The following is a 12,723-nucleotide window of genomic DNA, read 5'->3' on the forward strand; positions in this document are numbered from 1 at the left end:
GCGGGACCATGATATTGGTGGGTCCTACTGCAGGAGCTTTGTGCAGTCACAGAGTTTACATTGTAAAATTCCTCTGTGCTCTGATATTAATCAGTGATGCTGCAGGTATCCCTCACGTCTTTGGAAGTGTGGGGCAACCCCTGAGAATTTTGCAGAAGAGCTGCTGATGAAGGCTTGCTACTTTTTGGCTTGTCCCTTCCACACAGCAGAAATCTCTCTGTGGAGCCACCCTTTCAAGAAGTGCATGAAAATGGGTTTTCAGGTCTGTGTTTTCCAAAGGTTAACATTTGGTGGTTTTTCAGCCCTGTTCTCATCTCCAGATATTATCCCTCTGAGCTGTTCTACAACAGAAAATAAAAACACAAGATCTCAAACTTACAGCCATAAAAAAGTGAAAAGTGAAGATGTGAGCCAAACCAACAGGAATTCCCACTTCTGTGCTGAAGAGTACTTCTTCACCATGGGTCCCAGCGAGGCAGATCAAACAGGTAGAGACAGTAGGCTCTCATTCTTGATTTAAATCCACAGGCAGTCTGTTTGCTTTCCATACATAGTAAAAGTTAGCAGGAATCCCCCACTGTTTTCCATGTGATGCACTCCAGCATGAGAGGAGTGCTTCGTTGGTGTGTTGCCTTATGCATTAATTCATTTAACTGCACATTCATTATGTTTATTCATGTGACGAGCTGGCACAATCCAAGAGTTACCTACAAGATTTATTATAGATATAAAATTAAACAAAATTCAATCCCACCTAGAAACTGAGGAGCCATTATTTACATGTTATTGACTCTTTTTATGAGCAGGTCTCTGGCACCATTGTGGTCTCTGCTTTGCCAGGAGATGTGTTTCACCCCCACAGAGGAGGGATTCCCATGCTTGTGACAGGTAACTTCTGGCAAAGTTAGCCACTGATTTTTGGGTGCATCTTCTACACCTGTAGGCTCTCAAAAGTTCTGAAAGTGTTCCCCTCTTTGACTACAAAAATCATTGCTGAAGTCAGTTGGTGACCGTGTACCTCTGCTAAAAATGTGTGAAAAGTCTAAGAAGACATATTTTTCAGATAGTGTAGGTAGGCTGAGGTTTTAAAGCAAATTTCTGGGCTTTGAGGTCTTTCCTCATCACATTTGTTTGTCCCTCTTGGGTCCCTGCCCACAGACTCCTTCCGTTCTTTTGACTTTCTAAACCTAAGAAGAAAAGGAAATAATCTGTTTGTGTCTTCTTACAGATTAGGCCAGGAAAAAGAGTTTGTCATTCTCATCTCAGCCAGAGCAGTCTGGATGACTCACACACATGGATGGGCACTTTCCCAGCTCTTCAGTGAAGCTGGAGCAGTGCTGAATCCTTGAGAGTGAGGTTGCTTGTTCAAGTTGAGCAGCTGTTAACAAAGACTGCAGAGTTTTAAATAACCTGAATAAATGGAATCTCTTCTTCCCCTTCAGTTAATTAAGCTTTGCTTTCTTTGTATGTCAAAAACTTGCTTGCTCTGCTCTTACTCAGACAGATTGTGGTGGCAGATACAACCTGAATGTCACATATAAGCAGCCAGCAAGGGGAGTGAATGCAGCCCCATTTCCCATGGCTTCTTGTCCTGTGGTTCTGCTGCTTTTGTTCTAGAAATGCACAAGAGTTGGCACTTCTCATGGCTGGACATGTCTTTTGATTCTCTCTGCTGAGAGATTGCTCTGGGGGCTGAAAAGATTTCTTCTGCAGCCTTCCTCATAGGGACTATGGAGAATCCTAGCTATGGGGAAAAGAAATGTGACAGAGGAGCTGCTGCCACCAGCTCTAGGGATGTCATGGACCAACAAAGCACTGGTCCTGAGCTTTAAACACTTTAAGCACAGGAGGCTGGAGGGCAGAAGACTGCAAGCCTGGGTTGTTTGGGGTGCAGTAGCTGCTCTCCCTGCCTGCCTTTCAGCAGTTTTCAGCAGCTATGTGTTTTTTTATTTCTATTCGGCAGAACAGTGAAGTTAAGGATAATGTGAAGCCTTACGTGCTCTCTAAAGCATCTCTTGCATTCTTTCCTCTTATAGAAAGGAAACTGGACTTAAAATCCGTGGAGCTTTCCAGGATGAGCAAGGCTGAACCTGAGGTTTCTGACAGGCTGCGGAGGAGTGAGAAGAATTGGTATGGTGAAGGCAGAACTTATGAGCCTGAGTATGGAGCTGGACCCTCACTGCCCATGCAGAAACCCCAGAGCAGACACTGGTGCCAAGGACATATCCCTCACAGGTACTGAATGTCTAAAGGTATTGTTGCAGAGTTTATTAGGAATTACCTATGTAGTGACCTAGCAATGCAAGACATTTTTTTTCAAACGCCTTCAGAAAAGGTCACTAACAGACATGCAATCATGAATTATTTACATTGCAGTAGGTAAGCCAGGGTCCCTATCTGCCATGACCTGTTCATAAGCACAGGTCATGTATGACATGCACAGACACAGGCACACACATGCTGTTTTCCTGTGCTATTCTCTAGTAACATGATGTGAGTAAAGCCACAGAAGAATTTCATAAATAAATAAAACTTGAGGGCTCTGCCCTATTACTGGTGAAGTTGAGGGTCTCTACTTGCTGAACAGATTTTATCGTGGGGTATTTTGGTGCTGTGTGTAGGGAAGGAGGGGAGTGCTAGAGCAGAGTTGAGGTGAAAGCTGTGTGTTGTGCCGCACAAGGTCCAGCTCTGAGCTCATCACATGTGGCAGGAATGGGCATTTGGAGCTGCTTTCAGCCCATCAGGGCTAGAAACCCACACAAGCAGGAATCTCACTTTCAGAAATGAGTTTTAGCACAGATGGATCCTATCCTATATTCTCTGTTCTTTCATCTCTCTTTCAGCATGGGTGGGCAAGTGAGCAGCAGATGAAAATTGCAGCTGTTAGTCAGAGAATGCTAACCAAAACTAACCACCTAAAGCCTGTGTTGCTAGGATACATGCTACCTCTTACTATGCATTGCCACTATTTGTATGCATCTGCTCTTCTGATATTATTCTTTGCCTTGGATCCAGTAAAAAATTCTTGCTAGGAGCTGGCACAGAACGCACTCCTGTCCAGGTGCATTGGGCTGATCTCCCCATGATGTGTTGAATCAGCTTCCAACATCAAACCTTTGTTGCAAGGCAGTTCAGTTATTTCATTTTTTTCATTTTACTCTGGCAGAAAGCTGGCAGAATCAACACACACTATTATGCACAAGCACTCAGCAAACAGGGATGGTCAAGCTTTGGAGGACCATACAGGGCGTCCTGCTTTCTGCTTTTCCAGTCCTTTTGGAGGTTTCTTCCTTGCAGTGATGTTGTTTCCTCTTAAATGACTTAAGGAACAAGCTTGTCTGCTTGCAGTTGTCCAACCATATCCACAGGGAAACCCGGGCAAAAAAAAAAAAAATTAATCCTGCTAAAATGATTTTTCTTTGGACAAGCTACACTGATAGAAGTACTTCTAACCTGAGATTTTGTGTCGGTGCTAGGGAGCTCTATTGATTTAGTAGATCTGAATTTAAGTCAGTGGAGTTCAATCAATACCCAACTGGAGAGGAGATTAGGTTCTCCATTGATTTTGAGTGAGGCCGACACCAGTAGAGTTTGTAATTTACAAGCACGAGTTATATTGACGTGTGGCAGTTTTAAATCACTCCAGCCATGTTTGCATGAGCTGCCTCTGAGCTCTGCTAGGCTGAGAGTTGAAGGAGGGTTCCAATGATGCATTCACAGCTTGCTGCTGGTTGTGGATAAGTGAGTTCTGACAAAACGTGGCATGAGACTGCATCTTCATGCAGCTCTATCAGAAGCTGAGGTTTAGCAAAAACCAGCTTGCAATCTCATACAGTTATTTGGCTACAGCTTCCATAGGCAGCATCCTGGCTTTCATAAAAGCTTCTTTCCATTCATTTTAGTTGTAAAGGAAAGAGGCAGGGACCCTGCAGATAACCTTTCTCTATTACTGAATAAAGCTAAATCCTGGAAAAACAAACAGTCTGAGTCTGCGTTTTTAAAGCCAGACTGTAGTGCACAGAGGGCAAAACAATGCACTTGTAATCTTTATCAAGGATGGGAAGATCAGTAGGGCATAAATACATGCTATGCTCTAATTAAAACAAAAATTAACAACGCAGAGTGATAATGTGACAGATTCTGCAGCTATACAGCATAAGCACAGACTGGTTTGAGGAAGGTGAATCAAACCTGTTTGATTTAGTGAATTTTCCCTGCCACTTCATGAAAGTCACATAGTTCCCTGCAGTTCCTTAATGCCTCATCTGATCTGTATCTGTGATTTACTGTAGGGTTTATTCCACACACCACAGGTCTTCGTTTGGAAATAATTGTTGAACAATCCTGCATTTTCTTTTGTTTGTTGACTTTGCAGCACCTTGCCACATATACTCAATCTAATGCAGTTTAGAAGCAATCATAAATTAAAACATAAACTATTTGACCTCTTTTGATACATCACTACATTCTTTTATACATCTCTGTCCACCTGTATTAGATTTTGCCAAAGCCCACAGATAGCCAGGGATTTTGCCATCTCTGCTTACTCTGCTAAGCTGAAGTTTTCAGAGGATTTCAGTATAGTTTAAGCTCTCATCTCTCATCCTTAAGATCAAGAAATATTTTAGTGTGATACATTTTATTTTCTTTGGCATTCTTCAAACCCCTTGCTATTCAGCGCTTATACAGTAGATGGTCACACAACCAGAAAATCCCACTAATCCAGGGCATTCTGTTTGTTTAAATGAATTATTTGCCTTCCCTAGAGGTTAATTTTAAGTTGAGAAATTGATGGTGCAGGAAGATCTGTACAACTCATAAAAGGACAGCAGAGTTCATTGTTGTTCTGCCTTAGAAAGCTCCTGTCTCCCAGCTGAGTCAGCAGAATCCCCTCTAACCCCACCAGAGGGGAGTGTGCCATCTCCCAGTCTGCGTTGCTGTGCCCAGGATAGCAGCAGGACAGACTCATAACTGAGACCTGAGTGAGCAGCTTCAGCCTTGGTGGGCAGGATATGAGCTGGTCACAAAGCCTGAGATTGGCAGCAGATCTCTCAGTGGCAGGACAAAACCTTCCTCTGGTTGAACCACTCTGGAGAGAGTAAGACCTGCTTATTACTAGCTGGGGGAGATTTGGCAAAGACAAGGGAAAGAATAAGAGAATCAGGGTGCATGTATGTAGCACAGCCAGGAGGGAAGAAAAAAGCCTTGTCTGTATTCCATGGAGTAATGAGCAAACTTGTAATGCGTTACAAACAAGAAAAAAAAGCACCTAAAAGTTCAGCTCTGGCCCTTGACAGTCTTGCACTGCCTGTTAAACCTAGATTTCAGTCACTAGCCTGAGCATCTCTAGCACCATTTAGGATGCTCCCTGTGGGAGTTCCAGCTGTCCTGGAAGGATGTCTATCTGCTGGAGGTTCTGTGTCATGTCGGCCTGCATGGATGAGATAGATGTGCTGAAGTCATTGAATTGAGCCTGTCTTATTTGGTTTGTCAGCAGGTTTTCGGTGTTTCTCGTCACAATCATAAGTAGATAGATGAATAGAAAAAATACATAGTAGTAAGATATTTGGGTACATCTACTCTAAACAAGGACTGGAAATCAATGTGTCAAATGAGGCTGAGGTGCTCCAATGAGCAGCTCAAGACTCTCAGTGGATTTTACCTGAATGCACTCTGTTTTCCTTACAGCCAGTTATTTTATCCTTACCTATTTGGAGGGATGAATCCACCTGCCCACTGGTGCAGCTTTGTTGATAAGGCTGGGCAGATTTCTCCTCCCTGAGAAAGGGACTAAAGGAGCAATCTTTCATGTAACACAGAACTTTCCATTCTATGTAGTCTGAAGAAAAGCAAAGTGGCAGCTAGAACCACTGAGAAGCACCAGGTTCCTCTTCCTGATTCAGTAATTATCAGTTATCAATCATCTGCCTTTCTGACCAGGTCTCCCTCCACCTGCAGCAGATGATATTATTCCATCCAGTCTGGGACACACTGCTTAGGCTGAGCTTTACAGTAGCTCAGTAGGAAGAAACTGAGTAAGAGTTATGGCCTGAAGTGTAAAACTCAGTTTTGGGGTGGCTGGATGTCAGCTGGTAGTGAACGAAGGCCCTGCTTTAGTGTTAGTGTTACTTGTCTTCCAGACATGCCTTTGCACATCATCCCTTCCATCTTGTTAAGATTTTCTAGCACTTCATAAAGGAAGAGGGTATAAACTTCGGGGACCTAGCCAAGCATAATTTATTTCTGCCTACCTCCATTTTCCTCCCAAGTTTATCTGAGCGAGATGATCTACATTTCCTATCCTAAGTTACCGTATCATTTTGCAGACAGGTAAAACTATGTGCAAAAAACACAAATACGTATTTCATCGCCAAAGAATTTCAATAAATGAATGAAACCCATTGCCTGCAGTTTTTAAAGTACCAGTTTTCTTTGTGGCCAAGAGCACATATTTATTTTGAGTTCCAGGCTGTCTTGTGTCCTCAGCCATGACTTCATTTGCCCGAGGTGTGACCATGGAGCAGTGTGTCACATGAAGATAGATTCACTGTTGCCATGAGTCAAATGAACTCAGCAGAGCCCCAGAATTTCCATGGTACCATGGGTTGGTCCTATGCAAAGTTATTTAGTGGGAAAGGAGCTCAAGCCATGTACGTGTTTAAGGAACAGTTTTAAAAATAGGGGAAGGAAAACGTTTACTCTGGAAATGTGTTGTGTACCAGGTGGGACTCCCATACCCAATTAGCTGATGCAGAAATAGCTGCCATCAGCCTGCAGCGTTGTGGAGCAGTCTCATTCTGTAACTGAACATTTGCTGATGCCAGCAAACTCAGCAGCCTGAAAAGCTATTTTTTCCCTACTGCTGAGACCACCATTTTGTAGACTCTGGCAAAAGAGAGGCCTTCTGTCTCCCAGCATCACATGATGAGAGAAAGCATTTTGTCCACCTATGGCACAGCACAGAAGGAAGTTGTGAAGCAGTAGTTACTGTTGCTGGCAAGAGAACCACAAAAGAGGATTCTGCCCAAAGGACCTGGGCTGGGATGTGACCTTCCTGCTGTGCTTGTGGCTATGGATGGAGATGGAGTACTGGAGGCATGTGGCTGAGCTGAGCCAAGAGCTCCTTGGATGTGATACTGTTATCAGTGAGTGCTTCCCCACAGCTTTTCTGAGGACTTTCCACAATTTGGGAGATTTCAGTGGAACTCAAAATGCAACTGTGAAATTGGTAGCTATCTCAAAATAACTAAAATCCCAGGGGTGAGGGCTCAGAGCACGGGGAGAGCAGAGCCAGCACTGGGCCAGCCAAGTTTGGCATCCGTTTATTTGCTAGAATCCACCTTCTTAATAGCTCCTGTCTATGCCTGCCCTCTGTCTGTATAAGACCAGCTCCACGTGGTCAGCAGTTTTAATGGTTCTTGTGTGTAGGAGATGTGATGCATTGATCCCCTCTGCAGCTCAGCAGCCTCAGCTGCTCCTCTGCCACCTACTCACTCACGCTGGATGCAGACAGACCCAGCTGCAATAAGATTTTCACAGTTGCTGCTGAAATTTGGCTTTTATTTTCATATTGGAGGCATGTAAATAAAGGGTCATATTTTCCAAGCCTAAAACACCTTGAGTGTGCCAGTAACTTTTGTTCTTGCCAAATATTTGTTTCTGAAGGTAGAGCAAAACACACCCACGCTGTGGTTTGTCATGACCTGATCATATCACTGTGAAGTTGAAAGTGAGGGGAACACAGCTATTTAAAACCATTTTCATAGGAGTCGGAGCCATCTGTGAGAGCAAGACAGCTGCTACATGTGTTTTGGGCTCAGTTGGGCAGCCAGCTGCAGCCAGCAGAACTCAGCCCTGCCAGTCAAGCAGTGGAAAGCTGCACCTGTGAGCTGTGGGTGTAAAAAAAAAGGACATTTTAATTGTGTAACTCAATTAAAAAGTGATACATGGAGTAAGGAAGCAGCATGAAGGTGCAATGGCATTAAGTCTGTCATGTTTCAGCTCATGGTCAGAATGTCTGCAAAATGACACCCCTCTGTTAAAACTTGTGTAGGTGGGTAACTGTGTCCACTGTTTTAAAGTTCTGGATAATTTGTTTTTTGAATATTACAATAATGCCTTTGAATTGTCGCCCGTGAGGGTTAAGCAAGGATCTGAGTCAGCGAAATGTCTGCAGAGGCAGGAGCAAACCCCACCAGCTGTATTGCCTTCCAGCACTGTAAACAAACCTTCAACAAGTGCCCTGCATGAATACACACATGTATTTCATCCTATTGGTCCCAAACTGCCTATATTGCACAGGCAGTCAGCACAGCACTGCAGGGCAGCCCCAGCCATCAGAACCCACATTTTACTATGGGAGATGAAGCTGTAGCTCTCACTCACAACTGATAGCTATGACTTCTAGACTCAATTAATGAAGTTTTCATGTCACTTTCTTCTACGTGAGATGAGTTTTGTGCAGTCAGAGGCTGGGCTTGTTCTGCAGTTCAATAGGGAATTCAGCCACAGACTCTGCTCTCCATTTTCCCAAGAATCTAGCATGGGTGTTGTGAAGTGAACAAAGCCAAATGATGTGCAGACATGACTAAAATTAGACTGAGAACAGCAAAACGGTTCTGAACCATGTTTGAAGTAATCATCCAGCTCTGAGCTAGGCCAATGTATAGATTCTTTTTAATATTAGCTTCCCCAAAACAAAGATCAATTACCAAAGTCATCGTTTTGGGAGGTGATTGTTGTTTTGGCATTCTTTTTTTTCCATATATATATTGCCAGGAAGATGACTTCTTTATACAGAAGAAAAAGAGATGATATTTTTCATCATATAAATGAAATGTCAGCATTTTTTAATTACTTATATAAAGCACCCAGAGCTCCACAGGGAAAGCGAAGAGGATCCAGAGAGGACATCCAACAAGGGCAACTATTGCCATCCTCCATGAAACCTTTCACCCATGCTCTCAGTGACAGACATTGCTCTCTTCTTTTGCATGCCTCATTTCTCTGCATCCTCACCAGTGCCCAAAGACAAGTTTGTGCTGCTTGGAACTGCACTCTGTGAAGGCAGAGCAGCGACGGATGTCATCTGCAAAATGATTAGTCATTTTCCAGCACAGAAGGCCAGAGAGCAGCTTTGCTCTCCCCATGATACTAATTAGCCATCTGTGGTGTGTGGCTGGAAGGGTTTGGCTCAGCCAGCACAGCAGGAAGAGGCAGCCAGAGGATGATGCCCCAAACACAGCTTGCTTGGCTGATGCTGAAGCCTGCCCATTGCTGCAGGGAGCCAGAAACGTGGCTGTGGAGCAGCCAAGGGAAGGCTGAAATCCCCTCCCTCATGCCAGTTGTGCAGAAGCTGAGAACATCAGAGCTGTTAGGGAAAATCCCCGCTGGGATAGAGGCAGTCAGTCAGCACACGGATTTCCAAAAGGGCTTCTGGCAATCTGCTGCAGCCAACCTGTGCACTGCCCTGCAGCTGGCTGGGGACTGTCTGTGTTGGCACATCACCATCCAGTGCTCACCAAGTCCCAGCAAGGTGTAGTGTGAACCAGGTGGTGCTTGGCCATGAGGGTCCAGGGATGCACCTGCTGCATCTGAGGTTTGTGTCTGGTCTGAAACACAAGATAATCCCTTTCTTTTACTCCTTGAATGTGACTTGCCTTCTGGGGTAAAAATGAGGTATCAGGCAGGCTTATGGTATTTCAAATAGGCTGCACTGAGGCTGGCACCCTCCTGTGTAAATTCAGAAGAAATCTCTATGAAATAAAATCAGTGAAGCTGAGTAAGTGTTTTGTCATTGCACTTTTGTTTTACATAATGTTCTGATTTGCTGTGTTGTCATACCACGTTAATATTAGTAGGTGAGAGTAAAAAATGGAAAATTGCTGAAAATGTGTGAAGTTTTGGATTCTAGTTGTGCAACTGAGGGAAGTATAGAACACAGATGAACCAATCATTTACAGAGCATCAGATGAAAGCACCCTTTTGGCTCAGAATCTCTGGGTGTCAGTAGTGCATGACAGGCCACTTGCAAGCAATAACATGGTTTTTAATCTTGAACCTCTTCAACTACAGACAGAAGAGATTCTGCTCCTGTCTCAAGGACAACCCGTGCTCAGATGGAAGTTTCACCTCGGTTGCTGTTCAGGCAACCAGCTGGCTGTTATGCAGATAAACATGAAGAATAAGGCTCAAAATCCTCCTCAGAAACTACTGATGCTTCCTATGAAAGAACTCATGTATTTAGCAGCTTTCAGACTTCTCCAGCTCTCACTGCCCAGCGGGAGGATAGCTAAATAAACATCATCATCTTGGTGGTACCCATTTCAACAGCAGTATCACGACCCGGTTCACAAGAGCTGCTGACTCCCACGCCCAGGACTTCAGTCTGAATGTTGTTTGCATAGCTGAAAACAGAAAATCTGAGCAAGGACTCTTGATCGTTATTAAGAGTACATATATGCATCCATCAGACTTTTGCTGTCATCCTGCTCTTTGAAATGCTGCAGCAGGAGAACACAATTTGTTGACAAGGATTTTAAGTTGAGCCCTTCATTGCCTTCATCTTGCCAGCAGCTTTTGGAAGCTTGTTTTCCCTAACTACTCGTTGTCCAGTGTCCTTTAACAGGGTAACCATTGTCATAACCCCTCAGCATCATAGTCTGTCCCACAAAGAGAGGAGCATACTCAGTCCCTACCTCATTTTGCCCTATGGGGTTTTAAGTCTAAAGACTAATGGTCTCTCTAATCCCATCACCTATTCCCAGTGATGTCTAATTGAAAAAACTGGAGTGTTCTGACTACCATCATCATGTTTTTATTAACCTCAGTCCTTATGCTTTGCAGATAGCAACAGAGCATTGTATCTTATTGCTTTCTTGTTGCATGTCCAACTGAGCCCTTTAAACCTTCCCTTGGAGCTGGTCCTCTGCCATCTGTGTGGCTCTTCTCAGATCTGCCTTCCATTACGTTCCATCTCAGTACTGCTGAGCTGCTCCTAGCTGTGTTTTGTGGTTTAGGTATGCTCCGTTCATATCCTACTCATATTCTTCTATAGGGCTTATATGTTGTGCATATGTAGACAGGTTATATTAAGTAAAGGGAGCCAGAACGTAGCTGATTTTTTTTTTTTTTTTGCCTAAAGTTTGGGCAGGCTTTAAACAATAGACAGCAGGAGGCAGGATTCAGCTCACCATTTCTGACCTCCATACTTTGAACACAGTGGAGCTGTGCTGGTCATTACCAGCTCAGATTTAACCTAGAACATACTTTGACACAATGAACATTTTCCTTCTGCAAATAGCATGGAGGGAGCAGATTCAGGCTAGTGCTTAGAACATGATGACAAAGAGGAGCAGCAGGGAAACACCAGGCTACAGAAAACCCCCAGCAGACAAACAGGCCTTTGGGAGATGTTTGGAAGATCAGTGATACTGTAAAGGCATAATGGTGAGGATAGAAGGGACAATACATAAACATGCAAGGAGGATGGTGTGCTGCAAAACAGACTACAAATAACCAAAGTAGCTTAGGCTTTGCTGGAGGCACAGCAGGCCTGAGCTAGATATAATTCAACGTCTCCTGCTAAGAAAAGATTACAATATCCACCACCTGAAGGAAAATTTTCTCTTGAAGGAATGATACCAAAGACAGGTCAAGAGTTGGCTGAAATTCACCTTCTCCATGTACTTGAAATGTACAGCTTGCTGAGGCGTTAAGCCAGTACATTTTAACTCATCAGTAATTTATGAGCAAATTCAAGAGAAGTAAAGCAAATCTTGTCACTTGTCTGAATAATATCACAAGTAAAACTGGGTTAGCAAACTGCTAAATGGGTACACGGAGATCTGCTGAAATGGAATTAACCTTGAATCATGTCGTCAGTGTTAGCCAGAGTGATGAGCTCAAGTCAAAACCATGGAGAAAACCTGAGGGTCAGCTTGATTGCTGGGGCTCATGACTGTCACCTGTTACATGTCATCACCAGTTCGTTTTGAAGTTCTTCTCTTGTGGCAATCTCTCACATTGTCTTTAAACCCAGGGAAAGATCACACACATCAGTTATACATACAGAGATTAATTATACATATCCCAATTTCTTATATATTTATATTTGAGGGCTGGAACACCTCATTTATGAAGAAAGGCTGAGGGAGCTGGGCTTGTTCAGCTTGGAGAAGAGAAGGCTTCAATAGCAACCTTTCAGTATCTAAAGGGGAGTGCAGGAAAGAAGGACTCTTTAGCAGAGTCTTTTAAGATTCAACAAGGAGAATTGGCTTCAAGCTTAAAGAGGATAAATTTAGGTTAGATATAAGGAAAAAGTTTTTTACAGTGAGAGTGGTGAGGCACTGGAGCAGGTTGCCCAGAGGTGTGGTTGATGTCCCATCCCTGGAGACTTTCAAGGTGAGGCTGGATCAGGTTCTGGACAACCTGATCTAGCTGTGCATGTCCCTGTTCATTGCAGGAGAGTTGGACTAGATGGTCTTTCAAGGTCCCTTCCAACTCTAAGGATTCTATGATTCTATTGTTCTATGATTCTAAGACTAGAGAGACTGCATTGCAGCCTTCCAATACTTCAAGGGAGCTTGTAAACGGGAGGGAGACTGATGTTTTACATGGTCTGACTGCAATAGGACAAGGGAAATACTTTTAAACTAAAAGAGGGAAAATTCAGATTAGATGTTGGAAAGAAGTTCTTTACTCAGAGGGCGGTGAGGCAATGGC

The sequence above is a fragment of the Cyrtonyx montezumae genome, unplaced genomic scaffold (assembly GCF_038088225.1).
Source record: "Cyrtonyx montezumae isolate F1298 unplaced genomic scaffold, pur_monq_1.0 scaffold_3, whole genome shotgun sequence".
In the NCBI taxonomy this organism is placed as follows: Eukaryota; Metazoa; Chordata; class Aves; order Galliformes; family Odontophoridae; genus Cyrtonyx; species Cyrtonyx montezumae.